The sequence below is a fragment of the Rhinoderma darwinii genome, chromosome 6 (assembly GCF_050947455.1).
Source record: "Rhinoderma darwinii isolate aRhiDar2 chromosome 6, aRhiDar2.hap1, whole genome shotgun sequence".
NCBI lineage: Eukaryota > Metazoa > Chordata > Amphibia > Anura > Rhinodermatidae > Rhinoderma > Rhinoderma darwinii.
In genome coordinates, this window is record NC_134692.1 from 92,259,130 (window position 1) to 92,279,107 (window position 19,978).

The window sequence follows — 19,978 nt, forward strand, 5'->3', positions numbered from 1 at the left end:
CCTTACCGAGCCAGGATTTAAGTACTTGCAAAAATTCTGGGTGGGCCAGGTTTTTGGCTCGTCGGCAAGGGAGGGTAAGGCGGGAGTTATAATTTTGGTACATAAAAATTTTGCGTTTACGCTGGTGTCCCAGGAGCGTGATGCTGAGGGCCGTTGGATCCATCTAGTGATGGAACATGCAGGGGAAACTATCAGTATTCATAACGTGTATGGCCCAAATACGGTTAACACAGGTTTTTTTGGTCATTTGGAAACCCAACTCCAGTAGGATCGCACTAGGCTTTTAATTCTAGGGGGAGACCTTAACACTGTAAGGTCCTTCAGGGAAGATAGGAGCGCAGGGACTAGTTCGCAGAGAAATAGGGATAAGATTTTGCCAGACTTTTTAAGACACACTGCCCTAACAGATGCTTGGAGGAGTCTACACCCTGATGCGCGGGAATACACACATTTTTCTCATGTTCATCAGTCATGGTCGCGTATTGATTACTTGCTAGTTAATGACGCATTATCTCGACGATTACGTTAAGCGGCGATTGAGAATCTAGTTATCTCGGACCATGCCCCGGTTACCATTACCTTGGCCGACACAGTAGCTAGAGGAACGGATTTTATTTGGAGGTTCCCCGCCTTTCTGGCAAAGGATGAGGGCTTTATACAGAAGCTTAAGGGGTGGTGGATGGAATTTGATGGGGATAATGTATCACATCGTTCGGACCCGTCATTGTATTGGAGTACAGCCAAAGTGGTAATACGAGGGAAAATTATGCAATTTATGCCTAATCTTAAACGCAAGACTACCGAAGGGTAAAAGGCAGCGAGCGACCGATTACGGTGTGCATACACAACATTTCTACACTCTCCATCAACGCCTTTGGGGGTGAAATGGAGGGAAGCTAAGCGGCAATTTGATCAGTGGTTAGACAAAAGAGAAAGTACTTATCGGTCCCAATTTGATGCCGATCTAATGCGTTTCGGCAATAAAGCGGGCAAATTATTAGCGCGACTAGCAAAGGGGAGGTTTGCACCGTCACACATTTCAACACTTAACGACTCCAATGGAAATCCTACATCAGACCCCAAAAAAATTAACACTATATTAACCGGTTAAGGACTAGGCTGTTTTACAGCTAAATGACCAGAGCAAATTTCACAATTTTGCTATGCGCTTCTTTAGATGACTATAACTCAGCAGGTGAATAAAGTTAATCTTTTAATTTTACACTCTTTTTAAAGGACAGATAGGGCTTTGTTTTAGTGGCATTTGTCAGTATATATCATTTTTTTTTTTTTCTCTAAAGTGGGCAAAATTGGAAAAAAATGCAAGAATTTAACAATTGCGTCGGTTTATGCTAGCATTTTTCACACACGGTATAGACCACGGCCAAAATTCATCTCCTTTCACGTTCTTCCACTTCTCCCGTGCATGGGGATACCAAATATGTGTGCCTTATTCGCTGTGCGGGCATGTGCCAGGGCTTGGCATAAAAGGAGGCTTTTTGGTCTTTTCGGTCCAGGAATTTTGCATTTGATTTTAGAGCCGCATACTGTTTTCTGGGGGGCGTAATGCTGCTGAAACATTAGAAACACCCCATAAATGACTTCATTCACACAAGTAGACCCCACAAGGTTTCCTTCAAGGGGTTTATCATATTTTTAGCAAGTCCAGTTTTCTTCTGAAAGTTTCTTGAATAAGATGGAACAAAATAAAATCAGCACTTTTTTAGCAAATGCGTCAGTTTAGGCTAGTATTTTTCACACACGGTATAGACCACGGCCAAAATTCATCTCCTTTCACATTCTTCCACTTCTCCCGTGCATGGGGATACCAAATATGTGTGCCTTATTCGCTGTGCGGGCATGTGCCAGGGCTTGGCATAAAAGGAGGCTTTTTGGCCTTTTCGGTCCAGGAATTTTGCATTTGATTTTAGAGCCGCATACTGTTTTCTGGGGGGCCTAATGCTGCTGAAACATTAGAAACACCCCATAAATGACTTCATTCACACAAGAAGACCCCACAAGGTTTCCTTCAAGGGGTTTATCATATTTTTAGCAAGTCCAGTTTTCTTCTGAAAGTTTCTTGAATAAGATGGAACAAAATAAAATCAGCACTTTTTTAGCAAATGCGTCAGTTTAGGCTAGTATTTTTCACACACGGTATAGACCACGGCCAAAATTCATCTCCTTTCACGTTCTTCCACTTCTCCCGTGCATGGGGATACCAAATATGTGTGCCTTATTCGCTGTGCGGGCATGTGCCAGGGCTTGGCATAAAAGGAGTCTTTTTGGTCCAGGAGTTCTGCATTTGATTTTATAGCAGCATACTGTTTTCTGGGGGGCCTAATGCTGCTGAAACATTAGAAACACCCCATAAATGACTTCATTCACACAAGTAGACCCCACAAGGTTTCCTTCAAGGGGTTTATCATATTTTTAGACAGTCCAGTTTTCTTCTGAAAGTTTCTTGAATAAGATGGATCAAAATAAAATTAGCAATTTTTTAGCAAATGCGTCAGTTTATACCAGCATTTTTCACACACGGTATAGACCACGGTCAAAATTAATCTCCGTTCACATTCTGCCACTTCTCCCGTGCACGGGGATACCAAATATGTGGCCTTATTTATCACATAGAGATGTAGGAGGGCGGAGGATAGAAGAAGATTATTTCACAAATCGCTTTTTTTCAAAGCTGGTTTTACAAAACTCAACAGAGTTTCTATAACACTTCCAAAATATCTGCTCTTGAAGCAGAAATCCCAAAATATTCATCTAGGGGTATAATGGGAATTTATTTTTTGGGGTTTTCTAAAATAAGAAATTGCAGGTTAATGCAAATGGAGCTCTCCAGCAGATGAACTTTAGAAAACATCAAACATGACATCCACCCCCCACCCATTCCCTCCCTCACCCTTGGAGTAAAATCAGGGGAAAAATAAAAACGTAATGTAGGGCAAATATATTTTCAACAAATTAACTAAAATCTAATAATTCAGAACAGTGTGGTATTTTTTAAAACGTGGCTCAATGCACAGGCCTGGTTGTGAGGGACATGAGGGACAGAAATATCGGGAATCTTTGCGGTGCCCGTCTTTTCTGCAGACGCGGCACTTTTTCTGGGGGTTGCTTCTGGTTGCTGTTGGGGGGATCCGACTGATGAAGTGTCTTTCAGTCAGTCGCGTGACATCCTCAGACTGGGGGCATTCTCGGGTGTCCTGAACATCAAAAATGAGGCCTTCAATAATTTTTTCCTGGAAATCCAGGTATGTGTCTCTGCCTCTGTTTTTTTTATAGAGCACAAATGAGTTGTGGATGGCCACCTGTAACAAATAAATGGCCACCTTTTTGTACCAGGTTTTAGTTTTGCGTTTTACTAAATAGGGCTGTAAAACCTGGTCGCTTAAATCCACCCTCCCCATGTACTTGTTATATTCGGACACGCTCACTGGTTTGTGCTTGTCCGATGTTGCCCCTCTTTCCCTCACTGCCACTGTTCCTGCGGTATGAATCGTGCTTAGCACATACACATCTTTGCGATCCCTGAACTTGACCGCCAGCAATTCTTCAGATGCATAAGCACAGGAGTCCCCCTTTACCATGCGCTTCCCCACTAATTGCTGTGGAAAACCAATTCGGTTTTTGCGCATGGTACCACATGCCCCAGTCCTTGCAGCATGCAAATGCCTAAACAGGGGCACACTCGAATAAAAATTATCACAGTACAGGTGGTACCCCTTGTGAAGCAGAGGCTGCATTATCTCCCACACAATCTTACTGCTGGTGGAAAGATCAGGGGGGCATCCAGGAACATTTATTGTGCGGTCCCGCCCTTCATAAATCCTGAAGGCGGTGGTATATCCTGACCCGCTTTCACACAATTTGTAGAGCTTAACGCCATATCTTGCCCTTTTGGAAGGTAGATATTGGCGAAAGCTAAGTCTGCCATGAAAGTTGAGGAGGGATTCGTCCACACTTACATTCTGCTCAGGGGTGTAGAGTTGCAGAAATAAATTATTCAGGGAATTTATTAGCGGTCTTATTTTGAACAACCGATCCCGGTTTGCATCGGTACTTGGGGGGGCCTGTGCGTTGTCATTGAAGTGGAGGAACCTCATTATTGTCTCATAACGAGACCTGGGCATTACTGCAGAATATACTGGGGTGGCTTGGGCGGGTCTTGTTGACCAGTAAGACCTAATGGAGGGCTTTTTGACAATACCCATATTTAGGGTGAGCCCCAAAAAATTTTTTAATTCCTGCAAATTGGTGGGCGTCCAATCTCTGGCATGGGTGGATGAAGGTTTCTGCCTTATATATTGCGTGGCATATAAATTTGTTTCGTGGACAATCTGATTTAGGATGTCGTCCGTTATAAATAAATGGAAGTAATCCATTTGGACAAAATTTGTTTTGTCCACGGTTATGCCAGGAGTGGCCGTAAATCCGTGGATTCTAGGCCCAAAAGATGGGGCAGGTGCCCATACAAGAGCCTGGACTGGAGGGACCAGGCTGTCCCGTGCTACAGCGCTACTTGGCCCTGCGCTTTCATGTTCTGCAGTTTCGACTGCATCAGGGACAACGTCCCCTGAAGATGAACCTGAAGTGACGCTGTCATCGTCACTCCCCAAAACAGGTTCCATCTCGGACGCCATCTCTGATGCGGTCTCCGACTCAGACCACAGCATGGCGTATGCCTCCTCGGCGCTAAACAACTTCCTCGCCATAACGTAACTAACACTAACACTAACTAAACAAATTTTTATTTTTTTTATTTTTTTTATAAAACACACAAACTAACTGCTATATATATCTACACTACCGCTAACAAAAAAATAAACCGCTATTGCTATATATATTATATATATGTGGATATATATATAATTATATACTCCCTACCTGCCTATTCTAATAGAATAAAAGAAAGAAAGGTAGATAGATAGATAGAAAAAAAGATAGATGGATAGATAGATTGTATAGATAGATAGAAACTGTATTTTTTTGTAACTGTAACTGTATTCTTCTGGCAGCAATTCTCCCGAGTCTCTTCTTCTCCTCAAACTGAAACAATGTTTGAGGAGAAGAAAAGAGGCAGGAGATTTACTGCCAGAAAAGTCAAAATAAAACAAATGTGGTCGCTGTGATAGGTTTTCACAGCGACCACATGATCAGGGACCATCAGATTGGTCCCTGATACTCTGCCCAGTGCCCAGAGCTGTTGGTAACAGCGTGGGCACAGGGCTGTGTGCACGCGATCGCGTGCACACTGTTTTATAAGCAGGAATGCATGTGATTGCTGTGATTGGTTGTCACAGCGACCACATGTTCAGGGACCATCAGATTGGTCCCTGATACTCTGCCCAGTGCCCAGAGCTGTTGGTAACAGCGAGGGCACAGGGCTGTGTGCACGCGATCGCGTGCACACTGTTTTCTATGCAGAAATGCATGTGATCGCTGTGATTGGTTGTCACAGCGATCACATGTAAAGGGGCCAAAAGATTGACCCCTGACATTCTGCCCAGTGCCCATGGCTGTTAGCAACAGCCAGGGCACAGAGCTGTGTGCACGCGATCGCACGTGCACAGTCTCTGAAGTGCGGCCGTATATATACTATACGCCGGACTTTAGAGACCCTGACCGCTGGCCGTATATTTACGGCCAGCGGTCGGGAACCTGTTAAGTAAATACTATCAAGCCCTTTACTCAGACATGCCCATAGACCCCCAAAAAGGTAGGGAATTTTTGGAGAAGGTAAAGCTACCAGGGCTCACTCAGGAGCAGAACGACCACTTGAGCGCAGAGATTACCTTAGAGGAAATCCAGAGCACCATTAAGACCTTATCTAACGGAAAGGCCCCGGGTCCAGATGGATTTACAGGAGAGTTTTTTAAATCTCTGAGAGAAGAAATTAGCCCTACCTTGGTGGCATACTATAATATTTTACTAAGGACCGGTGCTCTCCCAGCAGAGGCCAAAATAGCGCATATAAAGGTATTACCCAAGAAGGGGAAGAATCCTCTTGACCCGGGATCGTACCGTCCTATATCACTGATAGACCAAGACCAGAAATTACTCACAAAAGTTTTGGCCAATCGTCTGGCTATGTATCTACCCACACTGGTGGGAAAATCCCAAGTAGGTTTTGTAAAGGGCAGGGCAACAGTGACTAATTTACGCAAAGTGTTGACGGTGCTAGAAACAGTCAGGCACGATCCCCAGCCAGGTACCCGGCCGGCACTTTTAGCGCTAGACGCAGAGAAAGCCTTTGATAACATACAATGGGAATGGCTGGGGATGGTGCTGGACAAAATGAACGTCAAGGGAGCCTTCCGGGTCTTCTTGAAGGGTGTCTACAATAATCCACAGGCACGCGTTCACTCCTCAGGATTCCTGTCGGATCCCTTTCAATTACATAAAGGAACCCGGCAGGGATGTCCCCTGTCACCCCTGTTATTCAATCTAGCATTGGAACCTATGGCTAGATTCCTGGAGGAATCTGATATGTTCAGAGGTATTCAGGTAGGGTCTCTGGCAGTTAAGTTAGCCCTGTTTGCTGATGACGTTATACTTTTTATGTCAAATCCTCAAGAGCGTTTAATGCCGGTTTTTCACTTTTTATAGGAATTTGGGCAATGCTCGGGATATAAAGTCAACCTAGCCAAAAGCGAACTGCTGGAGTTGGGCAAACCATTGCCTAAGACCTTTTGGCAATCCTTGGGATGTGGGATATCCCCGGTTGAACATTGCATTACTTATCTGGGCATCAAGATAGGGAAGGTGCCAGACACCCTGTATGGCCTAAATTATCCCCCGTTATTTAAAAAAATACAAGCGGAACTCACCCGATGGGGCCAATTGCCGTTATCCCTCCTGGGGAGGTGCCACCTGATTAAGATGGTTAGTTTCCACAGATTGCTATACCCCTTTCAAACACTCCCTCTCCTTTTGAAACATGTTGATGTCTCTAAACTGACTTCCTCATTCCCAAAATTTATATGGGCAGGAAAAAGGCCTCGCATTGCACTTGCCAAGCTCATGATGGGCAAACAAGAAGGGGGGGTGAACTTCCCGAATATCAGGCAATAATAACGTGGCATGTCTTTTTCGTCATGTAGTAGATTGGCTTCACGAAACGAGCCATTATTCCAACATAGTTCTGGAGGGGGAGTATGCCTCACCCTGGAACCTGAAGGCTTTGCTACATTGTAGAGTTGCCTCTCTTCCATGCCGTCTCAAAACCTCCATTGTATTGAGAGATACAGTCCTAGCTTGGAAATCGGTACGTAAGCATTTTGATCTACCTCACCTGGTATCGAAACATATGCCGTTGAGAGGACACCCGGAATTTTTACCGGGAGTAGGCAAGGCAGACAGATTTGCCTCTTGGGGGACGATAGGCATTAATAACGCAGGGGATCTTATGCATATAGAGGAAAGGAGGTGGTTAACCGGGGCGGAAATCACCACTAAACTCAGACCCCTAGAAGGTAGGGTTAATTTCTTACAAATTCTTCAGGCACAAGCATTTTGCACCTCTAGGCTCAGGGATTTGAATAAGGAAGCCACCTCGCACACTCTAGATGAGGTCATAGGTCCAACAACTGGGCGCGCGACTATTTCAGGGTTGTATAGAGCACTGGGAGATGGTTTTGTTCGTCCACAATCAAGGGTTAGTTTCAAAGTCTGGGAACGGTGGACCCAAGATCCAGGTATAGGTGAGATCATATTGGGGGGTTGGGAGACGGTACGGAAGATTGTTATAAACGAGAGCGGGAGTGAAACCTATTTTAAATTGATGCATTCAGCTATATATGGCTTTAATATTTTGCCTTCACAATCCTTCCCCGACCGCATTACGTGTTGTCCCAAATGCAACACACCCCTGACGAATTTATGGCATGGAGTATGGGGGTCTGTACATACGAAGCGATTTTGGGGGATGGTACACAAATATATTGCGGATCATTGGAAAACGAACCTCCCAATGACGCCTCAAGCGCTATTGTTCCATCAGGCGCGGCCACCGGAGGATGAGGGTGCTCGAGGGGTGAGATCACCTCCCCTGCTGGTGCACACGATTTTACTGGTGGCCTTGAGATGCCTCCTGAGTAAATGGCTGGAAACAGACACGCCGGGGTTAGAACTGATTGTGTCTCGTCTGAAACAGTTATTAGTTCTTGAGAGGGTGGAGGTGGAAAGACGGAAGGAAACGGGAACAAAGAAGCTATTCGATAAATGGCAAATATTCATAGAATCGCAGTGCACAGCAGCCGAAGTAGTGGAAATTGTTACGCCTTTCAGGCACACAAAGTGGTATTATACGCAGCTCTTGGCAGGCACTTTAGGGGGTTTGCAAATGTGATCTAGTCGGGGGGTAAATGATAAGTAGATACTTATTGATGACCTAAGTCGTTTCGGGGATGGGGGAAGTCATGTTTTCGGTCTATATGAAGATCGACACTTATGCCATGTTTGTATGTTATGTTATGTTGAATTTAATTCAAGGTTAATTCATTGACAGTTGAGTGCTGCACACTCATGATGCAACCTTTGCGTGAAATGTTTGTAAAGAAAATGTGAAAACTGTTAATAAAAATGATGTTTTAAAAAAAAAAAAAGAAAGTGTGCGCCGGGAACCGCTTCGCAACTGTACGTCCTGGTGCGGGCAGTAAGCCCTCTCCAGACCGTACAGTTGCGGCGCAGTGCGGGAAGAGGTTAAGGGGTTAAAAACCTCATTCAGATAAATGGAACAGATTTTCAGTTGCAGAAATTCCTGCAGCAAATGTGCCATCTAAAAAAATTTCATTCAATGCATAATGTGCTGGGTGGCATTTTCACAATGTGCCAAGTGTCTACTTTCTGTAAATGAGGAATCTATAAATCAAATTATATATTTTTACTTCAATATATTGCCGTTTCTCTATTCTATTGTGGTGGCCATTTTAGTTGTCAATTTGAATTCATTTCTCTTTTTGTTTTCCTGTTTTACCTGTAAAGATTTCCACACAGTGTAGCTGAGATTCACGGCAATTTGCTAAAAAATCATGTGCCACTAAAGGACGATTCTCCTGACTAGCAGTCAATTAGACGTTACTAAGGAAGTTAAGCATCTGTTCTGCAAGTTTAGCATATGCAGTTGGCAGGTAAATGTCTGTATACCTTGTTTTTGTTTCTGCTTAGGAAAGCTGCTTAGCATTCCTATACGATCAGCCACCGCAGAAAAACATTCTTATTTTTTTTTAAATGGGTGAATATTGATTACATTTGTAACGGTATGCCTTACACTTTGTCCTGCACATACAGCATAACGTGGTGTGAACAGAGCTTTACAGCTGTGAAATGTCATCTTTGATTTAGGAATTCATTAAAATAGACAGTTTTCCGGGGGAATAAAAATGATCTACCATGGTATGCGAACTTCATACTAGTTTAACTTAACAATATGGTTTCCTCTTTCAATTCTGGCCGCTTCCATCCCTCCTTGGAAGCGCGCCGCAGGGCACAAAGTTTTATACTTCTTGCATTCCAATCACTGTGTTGACACGGGTGAGTGCACGCTAAACACTCATCACCAACTCCTGTTTCGGTACTTCATAGACCTAGTCATGCTAGAGGGCTAGTCACTCGTCACGACTGACGGGAGGACTTGCTAATGAAAGCCCGCCACTCTTGCGTATTCTTTCCGTCCCTTTATTGGCTTCTTTCCCCTACACTGTTGATCCCTCACCCAATATCATTGCTTCTCCTCTGCTGCATCACGTAATCATGTGACCACAGCTCTTTTGTTCACTACATTATGCATTTACACAGCACATCAGTGGTCATAGGAGTCCCATGAACATTTAAGCTTAAAGCATAAAGTGGGCAAAACTTTTAAACAAAAGTAACACATCATGTAAATAAAGTGTTTGTATCTGGTTTGTTGGGGCAGGGAGATTATATAATATGGGGAGGGAGTTATGGGGTGTGAATAGGGAGACTGAGGAACAGATGGAGGCAGGGAGAATGCTTGAACGGTCTAGTGGCAGATAGTGATGTAACGAACCTGTAAAGGAGCCAGGAAATTTCTACGTACGGTGTACAGGGCGCAGAGAAACGCTGTACACCATACGTATAATTTTCCTGGAGGTGGGAGGGAGAATAGATATACAAATAGGACGTGTAGCGATGGGGAAAGTAATGTGATCGCAATTTGAGTCACGTTACGCCTTGATCTCCATGCAGGTTCAAATCAGGTGGGGGGGGGGGCGAGCTCGGAGAAGCAACAGATACACTGAGACGTTTCTCAAAGTAAAAATCCTTCTGTCTTTATTTAACTGTAGTGGTCGCTTTTATAGCATTAGAACAAAGAACATTCCATAACATATGAGTCATCTGTATATTCAATCCTTACATCCTTCTTTCCCATAAAGCTCATTGGTGGAACACAAGGTATTCCCTTAGGTTTCCTTTTATGCTTAGGGGGGGGTTGGTCAAGTGATTGACCGCCATCTGTTCGCAATTTCAAGGGACGGCAGAAGCAGCTGCAAACTATTTCCTCTCTTAACCTTTCTAAAATACCCATTCTATTGTAACACATGTTCTCCTCTATAACATTTCACTCCTTGGGGCCCCAGATACATTATACATATATTTATACCATAACAATCCCTCCTTTTGTGATTTTACCAACACCTAAATTCCAATGCTACTTCTATCTCCTGATAGCAAGGCTTCGATCCATTTCTTCACTTGATTCACACAGGTATGTAGGTGGGGTAATCTCACAACACTCTTTCATCATAATGTATAGGCCTCTGATTGAATGCTTCCCTTATCTTGCAAAATGCATAACAATTGAAACATGTAAGCAATATAAACAATATTATGAAACATATCAAGGGTTGGAATAACACATGCAGTATCTTAGTGGCAGTGGGGGAAAATCCTGTAAATATGTCATACCAGTGATGGGCACTGGCATCTTTTATTGCTGACGATAAATTTATTACTTCCTTAGCTGCTATTGTAGCCAATACTTTCACTTTACTTAGAGTTACATTATGGGCTGCTATCAATTTCTTTACGTCTTTAGACTTTTGTAACACTTGTTTTAACTCTTCCAGTGGCAAACTAAAATTTCCATAGGGCAAAGGTTCAGGTACCCATACAGTGGACATTATTTCTTCTAAAGTAGGCAGGAACACTATAGTTTGGTTCCCCCAAGTCAAATGCGTCACATTGTATAGACATCCTGAAAATGGTCCTATGAGATTAAACTGGCTAAGGGTCTGCTTGTTGTTAGTTATTAAACATACATGCTGTGGACCTACTTCAATATAAACCTGTAGGTTAGCTTCTGGGATTATAGTGAGTGCGCATACATTATCCTGGTGCTGCATTAGACAGGGTTCATATATCCCTGACTGTTGATTACATACATATCCTTGCTCTGTTAACTGGCACAAATCTATATTCCTTGTCTTATTTTGAGAGTCTATGTGTGTTCCTTTTATTTCTGGCATCCAATATTGTCCTAATAATGTCACCGGATCAATCATTACCATTGGCATAACAATAAATTTGCATAATAGAGTAGGATTTTTCACATGAAATGCTATTAGTCTTCCTGCGCACCATTTAGGTGTACACTCAGTATACTCAGGCTGGAACAATAACCACGTATCATTTCTCTCTCCTATGGGCAAAATGTCTGTCCATTGCCTAACATGACTACTAAACAATTTATTCTTAAAATTATTCATCTGTTCTTGTTGCCACATCGTTTTAAGCGTACATACTGTCCAATTTACAAAAGTTGATACATTCTGTAATGTTCTATATTCGGTTAGCATACTTTCATTAAAAACATTTAAAAACAGTTCATCTATAGTTAACCCTTTCTGTTGTATGGCAAAGGTAGTAGGTAACCATGAGGCACCTATCCTTAATGCAGTAGATGTGTCGTCTCCCACTGAGTTTAATTTGTTCATAACTGTTTCTAACTGTATACCATTCAATACTCCTAATCCCGTTCCTACCCCTCCTAATAGCGTGTCATACCATTCTCTTTTTTGTCTATGACAGCTGGGGGATTCAGGGAAGGAAATATTGAAGTGTACATTCTCTTTCTGCTGTTGGGTTACAGCACTCTTACATGTATGTGGTATTCTTTCTAAATTCTGTTCAGTAACATTTGGTTTGTGGCCATCGTGTAAAAATTCAACACATAACACATAGGTAGTTCTATTTTCGATCTTGGTGTTATTGGTGCACCAAAGTCCAAACATATTTCGATCAATAGAGAAAGTATCAGCCAATTTTGGATATTTGTATTGTGTTTCATTGTAGAACCTCCATCTGTCCGTATTTCTTGGGGCATCATATTTCATCAGAAACCCTACCTGTCGCTGTTCCTGCATAAATGTTCCTTTTGGTATCTGATAACAATCAAGATACCCTTTTAATTTCATAGTTATATTATCACCATCTTTGGGTATTCTTACATACAACATCCGTGAATCTGGGGGTCCATTTTGACATAAGGCTGGTGCAGAGATAGAAATATTGGCAATAGTGCAAAAACTACTCCCGTTCGCTTTTTCCGGAGGGGAAGGTGCACACGTAAAGTTACCGTGTTCCGTTTGGTTGCTCTTCTGTAACCATCCTGCTTTAAAACTTCCACAATCCTGAGGAGGTCGTGTTAATTCCGACGGTGTATGGGGGGCAATTTCTTTCAAGATTAGAATTCCCAACATCCACATAAAAATTCTAAACATCTTCTTTAGAGTCTTCTTTCGTTTGTACTGTAATTTTTTTGCAATGGCTGGCGTGAATCCAACTTGTCTTTCCTTCGAGCTTTACAGAGGTGCTTGTTGTGAGTAGGACTTGAAACGGTCCGTCAAATCTTGGGTCTAGACTTTTCCTCACGTGTCTCTTAACGACCACCCAATCTCCCGGTTCCAGCTTATGCGTCCCTTCAACTGAATCGGGATCTGGAATGGATGCAAAAACTTGTGCATGCACCTTGGTCAATTGTTTGTTCAGGGTTGATACATAATCTGTTAGTCTACCATACTGCATTTGGAGCACCTGTGGAAAATAACATCCTAATCTGGGAGCCGACCCAAATAAGATCTCATATGGGCTGAGACCTGTTCTTTTTGTGGGCGTGTATCTTACTGAGAACAAGGCTAATGGTAGACACTCGGTCCATGGTTTCCCGGTTTCTACCATTGCTTTTTGGATTTTCAATTTGAGAGTCCCATTTAGTCTCTCAACCTTCCCACTACTTTGTGGATGGTATGGTGTATGTAGGGCTTGACTTATGCCTAGAGCTGACAACACATGGTTCATGATTTCACCCGTAAAATGAGTTCCTCTGTCGCTCTCGATCATCTCTGGAACTCCATATCTGCACACCACCTCGTTGATCAGTTTCTTTGCTGTGGCTACGGCTGTAGCTTTGGTTACTGGAAAAGCTTCTGGCCATCCTGAAAAGAGATCAATACAAACAAGCACATACTCATAGGTACCGACTTTTGGTAATTGAATATAGTCTATCTGCAGTCCCTGGAACGGATATATAGGTCTGGGTGTGTGCTTCTGTGGTACTTTTACAGTTCTTCCAATATTATGTGTTGCACAGATCATGCATCCTTGTGTAAAACTGCTGGCCATCACACTAAACCCTGGAGCATACCACACCTTGTTTACCAAGTCCATCATTGCCGTTTTTGATTGGTGAGTCGCTCCATGTGTTATTTGGGCCATCATTGGGAACATTGTCTTAGGCAGGCACGGTTTATTCTGGCACTGCCAGAGGCCATCTTTTCGTAGCGTTCCTCCTTGGGCCGTCCACTTGTCTTTTTCTTCTTCTGTTGCTTGTCCTTGAAGTTTTTGCAGTAGTTCCGGGCTTACAGCTGGTCTTGTTTCCTCTGGATCGTTTATCTGACATACGGCTGCTAACACGGGTAGCTTCTGTGCTGCTTGCTTTGCCGCTTCGTCTGCCAGGGCATTTCCCCTTGCTTCTGGTGTGTTGGCCGTAGTGTGAGCTTTTATCTTTATTACTGCTACCTCAGTGGGTAACATCAGGGTCTCCATCAAGTATTTTACAAAGTCTGCATTCTTTACAGGTGTACCTGCAGAGGTCAAAAATTGTCTTGCCCTCCATATGGGGCCATAATCGTGTGCAATCCCAAAAGCATATCGAGAGTCAGTGTATATATTTGCTGTCTTTCCTTCTGCATGTTGGCATGCTACTGCCAGGGCCTTAAGCTCCGCTTCTTGTGCTGAGCGGGACGCTGGTAAGGAGGCTGCTTCTAGGACTACATCTTCGGTGGTTACTGCATATCCTGTAAGAAAAGATCCTTCTACACAATACCTTGAACCATCCACAAAGAGTATTAGGTCTGGGTTTTGGAGTGGGGTATCTTTTACATGTGCGAACCCCACTGTTTCCTGGGCCATAAGGGCCATACAATCATGTTCATCAGTTTCAGGCAAAAATTGTGACCATACTTTACCTACGTCTTCTCCCCCTTGCTCCAAAGGCAGTAAGGTAGCTGGGTTCAATGTAGTACAGCGGTGTAAAGTAACCTGCTCAGGAAGAAGAAGAGCACAGGTTAATCTCAAATGTCTTGCAGTTGACAAATGCTTAGGTTGTACTCGAGTTAGAATAGCAGTAATATCATGTGGTGCAAACACTTGGACTGGAAATGCCAGGACCAAATCTGAGGCCTTGTTTAACATTGAATTTACAGCAATGATAGCTCTCACACATGATGGGGAACCTCGGGCCACAGGGTCTAGTCTAGCTGAATAATATGCTACCGGGCGCTGCTGTGGTCCATGACTTTGTGTGAGAACTGCAGTGGCATGTCCATTTTGTTCAGTACAGTACAACCTGAAGGGTTTGTCATAGTCTGGAGTACCAAGGGCTGGAGCTGTTTGTACTACTAATTTAAGGCTATGAAAATTCTCTTCAGCTTCTGGGGTGAGTCCGAATGGCTGACTTTTTAGGCAATCATACAGGGGCTGCATGAGGATCGATGCTGATCTGATCCAGGGCCTGCAGTAAGAGACTAAACCTAAAAATGTACGTAAAGCATTTAAAGATTTTGGAACTGGTATTTGTACAATAGTTTCTACTCTGCTGTGTGTGAGATGCCTCGTGCCTTGTGCTACACAGTGTCCTAAAAATACCACTTGTGTGCAACAAAACTGCAACTTGTCTTTTGATGCTTTGCAGCCATGGTTAGCTAGGAACGTGAGGAGTGACACAGAAGCCTCTGCGCACTCTTGTTGGGAGGGACAGCAAAGGAGTAGATCATCAACATACTGTAATAATACTATTTCCTCGGGAGGCACCCATTCTGCAAGTACCGACTGCATTGCGGCCGTATAGGTACTTGGAGAGTTATGTGCTCCCTGGGGCAAAACAGTCCATGCATACTGTTTTCCCTCATGTGTGAAAGCAAAAAGATACTGACTATCTGGGTGCAATGGGACTGAGAAGAAGGCGTTTGCCAGATCCACCACCGTGAAATGCGAAGATGCTGCTGGGATCTGAGCCAATAATACATGGGGATTTGGCACTATCGGTGTGTTAAAAACTGTTGCCGCATTTACTGCCCTCAGGTCTTGGACCATCCTATACTTTGTAGGTTGGCCTTTTTCTGATTTCTTTTTAACAGGGTATAAGGGAGTGTTACATGGGGACACTATTTCCCTTAGTACTCCTGCTTGTAGGAAGTCCCTGATGCTACTGGTTATAGCATCTGATTGGGCTTGACTGAGGGGGTATTGTTTCTTTTGAGGTAGTGGATGATTGGGTTTCAGTTTGACCTCTACCAGGGGTACTGGCAGTATGCCTACATCTGTAGGACTTTTTGACCACAACTTGTGTGGTACATATTTCAAACATTGTTCTTGCTCTGTGGGAGTATATGCTTGGACGTATGCTTGCGTAGAGGTACTCCATGGATTGGTGTCACAAGCCGCTACCAAACACAACTCCTCCTCATTCAGCTGGCCACATAGTTTTACCGTCCCATCTGGCAAATACTCGATGGTGGCCTGTAATTTTTGTAACAGGTCAGCACCAAGCAAGCAAGCGGGAGTAGTATCACAAGTGACCAACCTAGTAACGAGCGAGCTGTGTGGTCCAAACTGGAGTGTGACAGGTTTACTTATTTGATTTTTCACCACAACTCCTCCCACACCCACACATTCTTGATAATCTGGGGACAACATCTCGGAAGGAAGTAATTGGGTTTTGATGACAGTCATGGCTGCTCCCGTATCTATAAGGAAGGGTATGGAGGGACCTCCGTATATCTTTAACGGGACCGTAGGGGCGGGGCCTAAGGAAACTACTTGTATCTGTGTTACTGCCCCTTCCTCGGGATTGCCACTGTCCTATGCCTGGTATGGCTGCATTTGTCGTGTCTGTGGAGGTGCCGTAGGCTGCGCGCCCTCCACTTGCGGGAACTGTCGTGGACGTTTTGGACCTCTACAGTTCCTGGCTATGTGTCCTTGCTCCTGACAATTATAACAAGTTATATCCCTCCGTAATGGCCTTTGTGCCTGTTGCTGGTACTGATGCTGGTATACTCCAGCACCAACAACTTGTTTCTTTCTTTGTCCTTGTGCTTTTTGACCCTGCTCTATACCTTGTGCTATTTTTAACAGGTCTCCTGGGGCCAAACTTCGGTACTCAGGTCTAGCTACTAACAATGCGTCTTTTATGTGTCGTTTTAGCCCGTCTACAAAACAGTTTGTCAGTAGTCTAGTATCTAGTTGGTTATCTCTTCTGTATCCCATATTTTTCCAGCTTGTCTGAAGTCTAGCATAAAATTTCTCCACTGTTTCACTTCCCTCTTGCGTAAGGTCTGTCAGGTTAAGTCCTAGCTCTGCCTGCTTTTTCACTGCCCATTCTTTCAATTGATTTACCATGTCCTGTCCTGATGGCTCCGTCTGAGCCCAATTCCCTCCTACCGGGGGAACTAAATCATCCATGACAGTAGAGCTATAGATTCCCATTTTGGTATGTATGAGCTGCACTAAGTCTTCCCATGTTGCTGAATACATTTTCTGAATTTGTTCTATATATCTCCAAAAAGGGACAGGCTCTGTCTCCGGGTCAGGGGCTTTCTGAACTAAAGTCAACGCATCCCTAGGGTTCCATGGCTTATATTTATGTTCTCTACCTTTATTGAAATTTTTGTCAGCTTCAGTCGCAAATAGGTCTGTCAATACTTGTAACCTTTTTCCCACGTTTTCTAATGCTTGCGTCGTATCTTTTGACTCGGGAAGCTTCCTTGCTGCTTCTGCCTGATTCATATTACGCTGATGTCTTTCCCTTTCCTCTTTCTCTTCTGCCTCCTCTTTTTCCCTTTTTCTCTCTATACGCTCTAGTTTCTACTCTGTCATCCGTTGAGCCCTCGGCTCCTCCTGTTACTGGGGTTATTCCTGCCAACACTACAGGGGCCAACCCTATTGTTTGTTTATATGGTTCTGGTACTTGTTGAGGTGAGGGGGCAAAGGGGTTTGTGCTACTCATTTTTGGTACCACTGGATATATCCCTAGGGGATTTTTCCCTCCTGTTCTTGCTGCCCCGCATGCAAAACAAGTATCCCTCCATGCTTCATTCTGCTGACCACACACTCCACACGTCCATCCCCCTGGTCCCTGCATCGTGACTACCCCATACCCCGGTGGGCTACTTGCTATTCCGTTTCCTTGTTTACCACCTTCATTATAACAAGTGTAGTAAAACTTATCTTTACATTCTGTTTCCCTGAAACCTCCTCGTACTACTTCTTCTGACACTTTTCTCCATGCTTCTGCTTTCCCCTGTAACTTTTTATCTTTCAACCATCCACGTTTTGTGTCACAACATTCATTCCATTTTTCCAGATCTAATCTTCCCGCTTTTCCCATTCCACATGCCTTCATTAACTGATTCGTTCCTTTTGTCACATCCTTTCCCTCTCTTTCCGCCACTACCTGTTTGGCTGTCAGTCCTTGTGGGTGCTCATCTCGTAATAGGGACACCAAGTTCCCCATCTCGTACTCTTGTTACAGATTCTAGCTACTGACAGATGAATTCCATTCTCATCTGTTTTAGACAGTTTCTAGTTTCCGTACTTTCTCTTGTTACAGATTTTAGCTACTGACAGATGAATTCCATTCTCATCTGTTTTAGACAGTTTCTAATTTCCGTACTTAATAGGGACACCAGTTCCCCATTGTCTAGTTATAAGTGGTCGCCTATAGGCAGACCCTAAGTTATGTAGGGGGTAATTTTCCTGATATGTGAATTCCTTCCTCACCTATTTTAGACAGTTACTTATCCCCTCAAAACCCTTTTAAACCTTCTTCTACTCTGGCCAGAGAATTAAATTCCTTTTATAACTAGCTTACTTTCTTCTTATTCACTTTAAGCACCACTCAAGGAGATATCCTCCACACCATAACAGTAATATGACAAATATTCCTAATCCAAATAATAAGGCAAACGTAAAATCAAGCTGTTCATTTGACATGCCGGATTATCAGATAGCAGAAAATTCTGGAATTTTGAGCTGAAAATTAGTGCATGATAATCTCTGCAAGTACCTCAATGCTGTACACACATTTTCGGTATTTTGCCGGATTATCAGATTGCACAAAATTTTCGATTTCCGGGCTTAAATTTAGCCTATCATAATCCCCGTAGTCACCTGAAGCATGTACACATGTTTCTGGTAATTTGCCGGATTATCGGAAGTTTTTTCCCAAAAACAATTTCCTTATTCTAAAATGCATTTGTGACACAAAACTGGGTTTCTACAACATTCATACAAATACTGTCATGGAGATCAGGCACTTTATCCTGAGGGTAGGATTACATATAGACTTGACCAGATTTTTACACTAAAAATACCCTCATGTGGCCCCTCTATTCCTCAGGAGTACTACCGGGAAGGTGACCTACCAGACAGGAAGGTGCAGAGCAGAGTTTGTAAGAATTAAGTCTTCTTACCTTGCTGCAGCAGTGGTCTGCCCGTTCCTTCGTCCGGGAGGTCGCCACTCTAGTCCCGGGAGATCCCCTGGGTGGGGTGCCGTCCTTCTGGTCAAGTCCCTGTTTCGGGCGCCAATTTCTGTGATCGCAATTTGAGTCACGTTACGCCTTGATCTCCATGCAGGTTCAAATCAGGTGGGGGGGGGGGGCGAGCTCGGAGAAGCAACAGATACACTGAGACGTTTCTCAAAGTAAAAATCCTTCTGTCTTTATTTAACTGTAGTGGTCGCTTTTATAGCATTAGAACAAAGAACATTCCATAACATATGAGTCATCTGTATATTCAATCCTTACATCCTTCTTTCCCATAAAGCTCATTGGTGGAACACAAGGTATTCCCTTAGGTTTCCTTTTATGCTTAGGGGGGGGGTTGGTCAAGTGATTGACCGCCATCTGTTCGCAATTTCAAGGGACGGCAGAAGCAGCTGCAAACTATTTCCTCTCTTAACCTTTCTAAAATACCCATTCTATTGTAACACATGTTCTCCTCTATAACATTTCACTCCTTGGGGCCCCAGATACATTATACATATATTTATACCATAACAGTAAGGATGGGAGGTATAAGATACATGAGACCAGGGGGTTGTGATATGGATGGTGTGGGTGGGAGTGAGGGTGCATTGGAGCCAGAAGTTAGGCTGCAAGTTTAGATGGTATTGTTTTTTGGCGGGGACGCGCTCTTGGCTCAAGGATGCCCGGTGACCGAAAATGAAGAGGCATTGCAGTCCGGCGACGTCAACAATTTTTTAAAATTTACTGTTCAAAAAGGAGGGGGAGAATAAAAAAAAGAGCTAAGAAAAGCAATTAAGGTATTTTTATTTTTTTTGTTCCCGGACAACCGCTTCAACTTAACTAGTTTGTCTTGTATTTCCATCTAATGACTAGTGTCATTTTGTTTGCTATTGTTCTGCTTTACAATTTTTCTTTTCATT

General features: G+C 43.4%; 1 protein-coding gene across 4 annotated transcripts in view; it reads left to right on the top strand.

Annotated features, from left to right (window-relative positions):
- PGAP1 (post-GPI attachment to proteins inositol deacylase 1) overlaps positions 1-19,978 on the top strand; it is a 734,955-nt gene that overhangs the window by 201,021 nt on the left and 513,956 nt on the right. The window lies entirely within an intron of this gene.